Raw genomic sequence first — 12045 nt, forward strand, 5'->3', positions numbered from 1 at the left:
AAAGTGGCATTTCAGAGTGAAATAAAATGAAAAAGTTTTTCAATGAAATTGAAGGTTTAATATTCAGTTCAAGACCAATGCCTGGCACTATTTTGCAACCAGGATCCTATGTATCCTAGAATTTCACAGCAGTGAATTTAAAAAAAAACTTGTTAGCCTTAATGGTTGTACAGAAAAGAACGGAAGGATGTAAAGAGATACACTATCTTCTGAAGAGTGTCAACAGCCTGAAAAAAAATGTGTTCTGAAAGATGTGAACTGCCCCATTAACCTCAATGGGGTGTTACCGCTGAATCCTGAAGATGACAGTTTAAATACCAACGTATATATACCATTGAATGTGCTTCTCTTACAATCCAATACTGCCTCCCATGCCATCGCGGAGGTCAAAATCCTCAAAGGTCCCCTACCCAGCTGTCAAAAACTCCCTGAGAATTTAATGATACAGTTCTAAACTAAATACAATAACCTGCAGCATTTTGAAAACTGGAAGAGTGAGGAATGCAAAAAGTACATTGAATTAGTCATAATAGATATTCCTGTAATGTTTTATATTAAACTCATTTTCACATTTAATTCAATTACAACTTCTATTTTTGCATTTAAATGAAGTGGCCACCAAAATTTTAGCCTTCCCCAAGAATGTACTACAGAAAGCAGAGCTTTACTGCAGAATCTATGTCCAGTTTCACACACAATACACAGGTCCACACCTGGGAAATTCTAAGCTCTCATCACCACAATATCTAGGTACCAGGGGTCACAGTTCAGGGCAACTTCATCTTTCCTCCACCTCCCTGGTCCCTCAAGGGCATGCACTCTACGATCCTAGATCCTCAATTGTCAGCTCTCTTGGGTAGAGCCCCACATCTGACTCCCTCTTGACTGGGGTTTTCCCAGGTTGCACAATTCTCTGCCTACAATGTGATATTCCCAGCAAGCTAGACTGCCTAAAGAAGCTAGTATCTGTATTTAGCTTTTTCTCCAGAAGTTCAGAACACTAACTGCCTGCAGTTACAAGTTACCACACAGCTCATTATAGGAAATGGCACAGGGGCCACTCACCACACATGGCATCTCGAGGCATTAGCTCTTGCCAGGTGCTGCCCTCCTATGGCAGTTGTTTCTACCCATTGTCTCTTTAACCTGTAACCCCTCTCATTCCTGGACCTACATTTCCCTGTTTGTGGCTTGGCCTTCCAGTCAGGCCACTAAGGTCCTCCCTTTCTGGGGAAATAAAAGTCCTTCTGGACTAGCTGTCCAGTTGGAATTTCCAATGCCCTGCACCAGTTCCCAGTCATTGGTTGGAGAACCTTGGCCTACCCTCTACGCTGGGTGCCAGTCAGGGACCTTATAACAAGTGGCCAACGTGTGTACAGTCCTACCCCTTGTTGCTGTTTCCCTGAGCTTCTTCCCTTATTGGACTTCCCCCACTTTCTGGGTTTGCCAGCTCATTCTTCTTCCTCTCAGGAAGTGACTGTAGACTACTTTCTTACAGCCCTTTGCTGCTCACAGCTCCTGGGCTTTATATAGACTCCTCCTGTTCCTGTCCAGCTGGGTCCATTTCCAGTTAGTAACCTGATCTCTGTTTCTTTCCTCAGATGCAGCCTGGGCAATTACTTGGCTTGTCTACCCACTTTAACCCTTCCAGGCCTTGTGTGGAGTGGGCACCCCATCACAGGAAAGCAGGTTTATTTTGAGGGTGAAAATATTGCAGAGAAATCATATTAACAACAGTAACAGAATGTACATGCATGTTAAAAAGCTTACCCGAGGACACCCGAAGCTCCAACCTAAGGCCCTGGAAGGTGTCAGTCCTTCAAATCCCATAACCAGGTTTTCCCTGTGGTTACAAGTTCATAATGGTCTCAGGCTACATCTACACTACACACCACTTTTGGCAGCATGTAGCTACAAGCTGCAGAGAAAAGCACAGTGCATCCATTCTGCAGAGAGTGGCTACATGTTTCAGTGAAAGGCTCTGGCAGCAAGGCAGCAGAGAAAGGTTTCAGCAGCTCCCCATTGCCAGAACCTTTCACTACTGCAAGGAAAGGTTCTGGCAGGGGGGTAGGGGTTGCGGGGGAGACCGTGGGGAAAGGCATTTAAAACAACGGACCACAAAGGTACTTAAACTTCATTTGATCGGTGTCCTAAGGATGTGCAGGAAATTACCTTACCTCTCACACCAGATACAATAACTAGCAAAGAATTATGGTCAGGTATCAGAGGGGTAGCCGTGTTAGTCTGGATCTGTAAAAGCAGCAGAGAATCCTGTGGCACCTTATAGACTAACAGACGTTTTGGAGTTATGGTCAGGTCATTTCTGAGATGAAGGAGCACAATCTTCCAGTCATTGCTGTTATTTTGGTGTAGTGATGAATTCAGTAAGGGCTTGTCTATGCTTGAAGGCTTTCAGCTGTGCTGTTGTAGCATTTCAACATAGACTCTGCCTATATCTATGGGAGAGCTTCTCCCATCAGACAGGTAATCCACAACCCTGGGAAGCGGTAGCTAGGTCACCAGAAGAATTCTTCCATCAACCTAGATTTGTCTACACCAGAGGTTAGATCACTTTAACTACATTGATCAGGGATGTGGAGTTTTCACACCCCTGAATGATGTAGCTCAGTCTACCTAACTTTTTAGTGTAGACCAGGCCTCTGATTCAGACTGTCTAACACACATTCTTTTATATTGCAGCATGTTAAGTCCAAAGAATGGGAGAGCAGCAGCAGAGAGGAGTAATAGATTTGCTGGAATCATCTCTCTCTGAACTCCATAAAGAGCAGAGGAGGGGACTCAGCTACAAATGCACAGAAACATCCAAACGGCTGTGAAAGTTAATGGGCTTGCTCTGGAGATTTTCTTGCAAGTAGTATGGAAAGCAGCCGTTATGGCGAAGCACTCTGCATGTCTTACACATCCTCAGCATGGGAGCGCAGGAAGTCAGAGATTAGGGATGCAGTGGGGAGGAAACGTTACAAATAGAAAAAGGGACGGGGGGTTTGCATTTGAAAGAGGATGATACCAGGCCAAGAGATATGCCTGCTGTCATGCATAGGTCTCAAAATTGGCAATGTTTTTACCATTGCCAACCCCAAATGTTCAAAAATCATGTTTGTTTGTTTTAAAGAAAACAAAAAAGTTTGTGGTTCTTTTCATTTTTTTTTGTTTGTTTGTTTTTTTGGGGGGGTTATACTTAAGGTGGTCCAATTTTCAAGATTTTATCTGCAACCATGAAGGGCTGGAGAATTAAATGAAAACTGAGTTTCTCATATAAGAAGATTCCAGGAGCTGGGATTTTAAGAAGAAACACCAAATATCATGAGACACGTGATAAGATTACTAGAGTTGGTAGCATGCGAAGAAGTTTTATTCCACTCTTTATCAAGGAAGCTCTTAGTTAAAATAATGCATGGTCTACTTCATAGTGGATTTTTTGGACCCGGAGAGAGAGCAGGAGGGGGAGCTTTTGTTATCCCTGGAGGCTACAGAACCAATGGGAATTAAACTTAGCCATTAGCTAACTTATTTATATTGTATTTGTGATAAAGAACAGTAACAGAGCTTAGTAAAGTAAGAGATTTGTAAATCCCCATCTGATGCAGCTGGGCTTATGAGAGGAAATGCCCTCAAAAGAAAGGAACATGCTAAAAGGAATAACAAGAACACACCCACATAGTATGATTGGCAGAGAGGAATACCAGGGTGGAAGATGACCTTCACATGATCCACCCTGTTAAGAAACCACAGCTAATGTGAAACTGGAGAGCCATATGCACATGAGAGAGAGCTATGCCCATTGACTGTCTCTGTTAACCCGGGAGCATTCATCTCTGTCAGTTGTAGTGTGTGGGATTTTCTATTGTGTCAGCCTTGTTAGAAATCCAGGGAATGGCTATTTTATCTGTTGATGTCTCAAAACCAGTAACGTTTTGGCTACAGGCAAGATTTCCTGAAAAGCAGAGAACAGCAAGTCAATTGTTAAGAGGATTGACTGCTGGTAGCTAGGAAAAGCCACTGGTTATGTTAACAAGCCAGAAGTGTTTGGCCATGGACCGAGACACTTCAGTTTTCATCCCCATTCTGAAACATCCAAGAGACACTACCATTTTAGAAAAATGAATCTGAGGTTTATCAGTAAGGAAAGAATGTGTTTGTGCGCATGACGGTGTGATGACACAAAAAGCTCCCTCTCAGAATTCCCTGCTCTGGGTGCACTGAGCATGCGCACACGAACTGAATAGGCACAGTAACATCCGTTGTTGCAGCTGCCCTCACTCTGCCCTTACTTGGAGTCAAACTTTGCTGCCTGCTCTTTGAAGGGGTTAAAAAGGGGCAAAGGAGGGAAATCGCAGCGAGGGGTGTCAGGACCGGAGCAGGGGGCAGAAATTTACTGGCCAGGGAGTATCAAGCTACTGTGGGTAGTGGCAAAAGAGGGGCTGGAGGGGAAAAATCAGGGGTGGAGCTGGGGTTAAGCCTAGGGGGAAAACACTGCCAGATCCTGTGCGGGGACAAAACCCCGTCCAAGGAGGAGGAGAGGGGGTAACACTAACCCCATGGGATGAGCCACCTGCTGTGCTTGCAAATATGAGGGGCAGGGCAGAGGCTTTTTTAGTTCTCCTCACAGGACACTGCATGCCAGTGCTGGAGAAGAGGGCAGATTCCTGGGGCTGTGTTCTTAAAGGCACAGGCATCCCAATTCGTAGACTGTCAATGTTTAGACACCACAGCGCCTCTCTATCTTATATAAAAGTGCTGAGGTGCTACATTACTGCTACAGCCAGGAGACTCAGTGCTGTGAAATATTGTACATATTGTACTCTGCGTCACACATTCTGATTATTTAAAAGAGGCTATCAGTTTATATGTCTATATGAAGTCACTGCAGCTCTTTTCTCTTCTATAATGTGGTGAGGTGCTAAACTCCCTCCCAGAGCCCATATGTCCACACCCGCTCCTGCACCCCAATGATATCCCCTGCCTCAGGTCACAGCCCACATCCCTCACTCAAACTCTCTCCCAGAGCCTGCACCCCAAGCCCCCTCTCACAGCACAACTCCCTTAGACCTGTTCTGGACGCCACCAAAACATATACAAACCTGTTACCCCTGGTGCTATTTTACTGCTACAGGAAACTTGAGGCAGTGAAATATTTTACCTACATTCCCTCAAATTCTGCGTCACAAATTTTAAGTATTTAAAAGAGTCTCTTATTATATGTCTATGTGAAGTCTCATAACAGTTCCCAGATTTGTCTCAGCTGCTGCTGTGATTCCCTGAATTGCGCTCTCTTCCTTGTAATCCATTTTAATTATAGTTTTGCTCCTTTAAAATTGTTATTTCTATTACTCTTTTACTCTGAACATGTCATTTATCTGTATTATCATTGTACAACGCATGTCATTGTGCTGTTTATTTTTTATTTTAATAGCTACTGCTCATCAAAAAAAATTAAGTAAGTAGTTATTGGTTTTAGTAATTTCATCTGTGTTTCTGTTATAGCACTTGCTATGGTTTTTGTACTTTGATTTGTAATTTCGAGTTTTTAATTCTCCCTTTTTTTCCTCTTTATAGCACAAGCTTATTTTGTTGGGTCATGTGACTTCCAGTATGACTGATTTCCTGTCCTCAGTCTTCAACAATTCCTTTGTATTTGATCCACCAATGAGGATTGCCTTTTGCTGCATTTATCTTGCCTGTGAATCCAGCCCTTAGTGTCCCACAGTCACACACCATTGCTTATGTGTAGAAGTTGATTCACAAATATTCAGTAAGTGTATTATATTGGGTCATCTTACATTCTTCCCAAGAGCAAAAATCTTCTCCAACAATAAAGGTTTGGGCTGATGAGCAGCGGCTGCAGAACTTGTGTATCCAAAAGTCCATATTCCTGCATCTGTGTGCAAAACTCAACAAAATAAAAGCTGCACTGACAATGGAGAAGCAAATATAGACTGCACTATGAGGACCTGCAACACCTGAGTCTTATTGATCCATCGGAGGTCTCTCTACTAAACCAAGGTGGAATGGATTTCTTTAATGTAAGTAATCAGAACATATTGTTAAAGATCATTTCATGTTCAATGCCCTGTTACCACCTCTGCAGCCACAGAACAACAAAGTAGTGTTACTGGGTTTCAGACTGTTGTCTCTTACAACTTTCTTAAGTTTCCACAGCAATATTTCTGAGTAAGGCTAAGTTTTCATAGAATCATAGATGTTTAGGGTTGGAAAAGATATCAGGAAGTCATCTAGTCCAACGCCCTGCTCAAAACAGGGCCAGCACCAACTAAATCATCCCAGCCAGGGATTCGTCCAGCCAGACCTTAATAACCTCTAAGAGTAGAGATTCCACCACCTCCCTAGGTAACCCATTCCAGTCTTCACCACCTTCCTAGTGAAATAGTGTTTCCTAATATCCAAGTAAGACCTCCCCATTGCAACTTGAGACCATTGCTCTGTGTTCTGTCACTGCCACCACTGAGAACAGCCAAGCTCCATCCTCTTTGGAACCCCCTTCAGGTATTTGAAGGCTGCTATCAAATCCCCACTCACTCTCTCTCTTCTTCAGACTAAATAAGCCCAGTTCCCTCAGCCTCTTCTCAGAAGTCATGTGCCCCACACTAATTATTTTCATTGCCCTCTGCTAAACTAACTCTCCAATTTGTCCACATCCTTTCTATAGTGAGGGTCCCAAAACTGGATGCAGTACCCCAGATATGGCCTCACCAATGCCAAATAGAGGGTAATAATCAATTACTTTCCTTGATCTGCTGGCAATGCTCCTACGAATGCAGCCCAAAATGCTGTTAGCCTTCTTGGCAACAAGGGCACACTGTATTCTGTTGACTCATCCAGTTTCTCATCCCCCTGCCTGCAGCCTAGTGTGGAGGAGTGGTTGCCTCCCTTCCCTACCCCCCCTTTGCTGTTTGTCATCCTCCCCACTCTCATTATGGTGGGGGACACAGTGGGAGAGACCCCTCAAACAGACCCCGCCACCCCTCCTCCACCTGCCCCCGCATCCACTTCCCTAGCCTCTACCTCAACTGCTGCTGCTGAACTGCCTGCCACCAGCCCCGTTGGGGTACCGGCAGCGGTGAGTACCAGGGAGACCTCCGCTGCTGCCACGTCCCTCACCCCTTTCAATTCTGGTGGAGTCCCCCCAGCCGGCAGGAAAGGTCAAGGAAAGAAGAAAGGTAAGGGCCTCCACGGCAGGAGCTGCCCCCGCTGCCATGGCCCTGCCACCAGCCACAGCGTCCCTCCCTGCTGCTCTTTCCACCAGCTCTGTGAGCACCCCTCCCCTGACACCTAGGGCATACACCTAGGTGGTGGCAGCCCTCCTGCTTGCCACAACGTCATCTCCCCTGACCACTGCCTCCGCTACCATCTATAGCAACCGGGGCCCCACTTCCCACCTTGACCAGGAAGCATGGCATCCGTTGCCTCCTGGTGCCCACCTTGCCCCATGTGGATACCTACATGCAGGCGTTGGTGAGGGTAGCCATGGCCATCATGGCGGCCTCCAAAATGTATGGAAAGGTCGTCTTCTTCCTAGCTTCGGAGGCCACTGCCCAGGAGGCAGTGGAGAAGGGCCTGGCAGTAGGGGGCATTTGTCCCCCTGGAGCCGTTAGAAGACCTGGGTGTCCTGTTAGTCATGACCTCCGTTCCTCCCTTCCTGCCCAATGCCGTCCTGCTGCCTGCCCTTTCTACCCTGGGGAGACCAATTTCTGTTATCAGCCCTCTCCCGCTGGGCTGCAAAGACCCCATCCTCCGTCACATCCTCTTGTTTCGCCGGCAAGTGCAGCTTCAACTGCCCCCGGTAGTGCATGACGGAGAGGCGCTCGAGGGGTCCTTCCTGGTCCCCTATCAGGGGGTCCACTACTGGGTACATTATTCTTCGGGGGACACCCAGTGCTACCTCTGCTGGGCAACGGGACACGTCCTGAGGGACTGCCCCTTGGCCTGGCATGGAGGTGCATCCAGGACCCCCGAACCCTGGCAGGGCACCGGCCCTGTCATCTCTGGCACCCCTGGCTGCCTGGCACCCAGAGCTGCCCGTTCTCCTTCCCAGTCTACCACTGCTCCCACTTTGGCTTGAGAGGTATTGCCTCCAGCATGCCCAGACGAGTGGGAGATCCCCGCCTCCACTGTCTGTGATCTGGTGGGGCCTGTGCAGGAGGGTGCAGCAGGGATACCACCGGGCATGGGAGATGGCCTGCCCCAGAGAGAATCCTCCCTTCCTCATGCTGCCCCACCGTTGCCTCCCTGAGATCCCTGACCCAACCCTTGTTAACCAGACCCCAGACGATGCCATGGAGGGCTGGACCGTAGTACAGGGGAAGCAGGGCAAGCAGAAGGCTCAAGTTCTGCATCAGTAGAAAGGAGCAGAAGTTCTCTGGAAGACCAGGAAGGGGGGCACCAATGCCAAGCCTTCCATCTTGCCCCCGGGTGGATTTTGTCCACCAGTGCCTGCTGGGGAAGACATGGCAGCAACAGAGGGTAGTACCATCCCTCCTCTGGAGTCCCTTCCTTCAGAAGCCCCCAGTGGAGCCCCTCCTGCCCTCTTGCCACCTAAGGCCCTAGCGAGCCCCGAAACAAGCGTCGCTTCGGGTGCTGGCAGGGAGAACCCTGGGGTGGTGGAAGGTGATCTTCCCTCCATTTATGAGGAGATCGAGGCCCTGGGTCTGACCCCGGTCACTCAGGGGGAGGACGACCTTCTGCCAGCAGGCCTCGATCTAAGCGACCTCACCCCGGCTCCCCTTTCCCCGTGCTCACTCCCCTTGACCACTGCTTCTGCTCCTGCCTCTGAGGGTCCTGAGCTCTTCCATCTGCCTGTCCACAAGTGCCACCCCGCTGATGACCGCCGAGCCTACTGAGGCAACGGCCTGTGCCATGCGGCCGGGACCCAATTTCCACGGGGTATCCTTCTTAGGTGGGGGGCAACCAGCCTCCTTCCCGGGAGGGAACCCCACTGAAGACTGTCCCTCTTTCAGGCCATGGCTGCCACACTGGCCATGGAATCTGAGCCCAGCATCGAGGTTCCCCTCAGATTCCTGAGCCAAACCAAGAGGGGCACCTTCCAATGGCCCAACTCCTGGGGCTCTGGATCCAGCCTCTGTCCGCTTCCCCGACTCTGCTCCTGACCCCTGCCCTGCCTCTACTCTTGATCCCTGCCCTGTCCCTGATGCCAACCCCATCCTTATCCCCTCCACCTCCCGTGACGCCATTGCCGCCCCTGGAGCCGACTCCTTCCATATCCCAGAGGATGACCCCCAAGAAGCGGCCTTTGTATTTCCCTGTCCCGACTCACCAGGGGCTGCTATCTGTCCTCCAGCGCCCCTTATTGAGCCAGTGTTTGAGGCAAGCCTCTTGGTGCCAGCCCATCGGGCGCCACGTCGGGGGGTCCGCCCCTTGCCTGTCCATCTCGGTGGGCAACAGGGCTGTGTCAGAGGCCCCTCTGGAGGATAGCTGAGGGGCCAGTGACCCCAGCCCCCCGTACACTGCTAGAAGAGCTGCGGGAATTCCTTGAAGACATCCATGGCTCCCGCAACAAGGTGCAGCTCACTCTCCAGTGATGGGGGAGGCCGGGATTTTCATCAAATCCTCCGGGCCGCAAGGGCCTTCATGGGGGAGATCCGCCTCTTCCGTGACTCCTTACTCACCTACAGGGTAGGTCACAGTTTGCTGCGTGGCCCGACGGTGGCCGTGGGTGACTCTGCCAGCAAGGATCCCCCCAGCCCTCCTCATGGCACCTTTCATCTTAGCAACATTGAACACCTGGGTCTCCACAGGAGCCAGGTGCTCTCCTTCCTACGGGGAGCGGGGGGTTCTCTGTGGTTTTCCTGCAGGAGACCCATAAGGATCCGGCTGCCGAAGCTAGCTGGCGGCTGAAATGGGGAGACAGTCTACTTTAACCACCTCACAGTTCAGATGGCTGGAGTGGGGACCCTCTTTTCCCCCCAACCTATGGCCGAGGTGCTGGGGGTTGCCGAGGCTGTGCTGAGCTGCCTGCTGCCCCTCTGGGTCCGTATGGAGGGTCTTGTGGTCAATCTCATCAATATTTACACCCCCGACATCGGGCCAGAAGTGGCTGCATTTCTATCAGCAGGCGTCCACCTTTCTTGGCTCTTTGGCTCCTCGCAAGTGCCTGGTCCTGGGCGGGGACTTTAACACCACCCTCGAGGAGCGGGACCGCTCGGGGACCGAGCAGTGCCTGGCTGCCGCAGACGTCCTCCAAGAGATTGTCAAACATCATTCCCTGGTGGATGTCTGGCGCGACCACCACTCGGATGACATCTCAACATTCTCTGTCGTCCGGGTGGAGGCCCATCGGTAGCGCCACTCCCGGTTGGACCATATTTACTTATGTTTCCACCTTTCACGGGCCCACTCCTCCAACATTTGGCAGGCCCCATTTTCAGATCACCATCTTGCCACTGTGATGGCCTCTCTCTGTGCGGAGAGGACGGGGCCGGCCTATTGGCACTTTAATAACAGTTTGCTGGAGGATGCAGGCTTTGCGGCATCCTTCCAGAAGTTCTGGTTGGCCTGGCAAGGGCAACAGCACACCTTTCCCTTGGTGCGGCGGTGGTGGGACCTGGGGAAGGTGCGCACCTGGCTCTTCTGCCGCGACTACACCCAGTGTGCCAGTCAACGGAGGGATCTGGTAATAGAGCAGTTGAAACGGGATGCTTTAGAGCTGGAGAGGCGTCTCCAGCTCTAAAGCTGGGAGAGTCCTGAGGATCCATCCCTCTGCGGAGCATGCTGGGAGAAGCAGGAGGAGCTACAGGCCCTCGAGGACCATCAGGCCTAGGGAGCCTTTGTTCAATCCCGCATGTGCCTCCTTTGGGAGGTGGATCACGGCTCCTGCTTCTTCTATGCCCTGGAGAAAAAGAGGGGGGCCAAGAAGCATGTCACCTGCCTCTTGGCAGAGGACAGCACCTCCTCACGGATCTAGTGGAGATGTGGCGGGAGGGCCAGGGCCTTCTACACAAATCTTTTCTTCCCAGATCTGACTGATCCTAACACTTGCAGAGTGCTCTGGGACAAACTCCTGATGGTTGCCCGTGCTGACCGTGACCAGCTAGAGCTGTCTTTCACTCTGGCCGAGTTCTCGGAAGCCCTCCGTCGCATGTCCACTAATAAATCTCCAGGCATGGAGGGGCAAATTCTAATTCTGGGACAAATTCTGGGACAAATTCGGCCCAGACCTAGTCACCATCAGGGCTGAGTCCTTGCAGAGCAGGGTCCTCCCTCTTTCATGCAGGTGAGCCGTGCTCACCTTATTGCCGAAGAAGGGGGACCTCCATGATCTACAGAATTGGCGTCCTGTCTCACTCCTCAGCACAGACTACAAAGTTGTAGGGAAGGCCATCTCACTGTGACTAGGGTCCATGCTGGCAGACATGGTCCACCCAGACCAGACCTACACCATCCCGTGCTGCACCATCTTCAATAATCTGTATCTGGTCTGGGACCTCTTGGAGCTTGGGTGTAGGATGGTCTGTTGTTCACCCTCCTGTCCCTGGATCAGGAGAAGGCATTCAACAGGGTGGACCACGGGTATCTTCTGAGCACTCTGCAAGTATTTGGCTTCAGACCCCAGTTTGTGGGGTGCTGTACGCTGAGGCAGAGTGTCTGGTCGGGCTCAACTGGACCCTGACCGAGCTGGTCAGCTTCGGGCTAGGAGTGCGGCAGGGGTGCCCCGTCTTGGGCCGGCTGTATGCTCTGGCGATCGAGCTTTTCCTCTGTTTCCTCCACCGGAAGTTGATGGGGTTGGTGCTCCTAGAGCCAGAGCTGCGGCTGGTCCTGTCAGCGTACGCCAGTGACGTGCTTCTTGTGGTCCAGGACCCGGGTGACTTGGTGCAGGTGGAGGCTTGCTAGGCCATCTACTCAGCAGCCTCCTCTGCCCAAGTCAACTGGGTCAAGAGCTCTGGCCTGGTGGTCAGGGACAAGTGGCAGGTGAGCTCCCTCCCACCCACGCTTCAGGCCATTCGGTGGAGCTCAGGTCTGCAGCTCTATCTCGGCATTTACTTTTCTGCA

Source organism: Chelonoidis abingdonii, chromosome 1 (assembly GCF_003597395.2).
Source record: "Chelonoidis abingdonii isolate Lonesome George chromosome 1, CheloAbing_2.0, whole genome shotgun sequence".
In the NCBI taxonomy this organism is placed as follows: domain Eukaryota; kingdom Metazoa; phylum Chordata; order Testudines; family Testudinidae; genus Chelonoidis; species Chelonoidis abingdonii.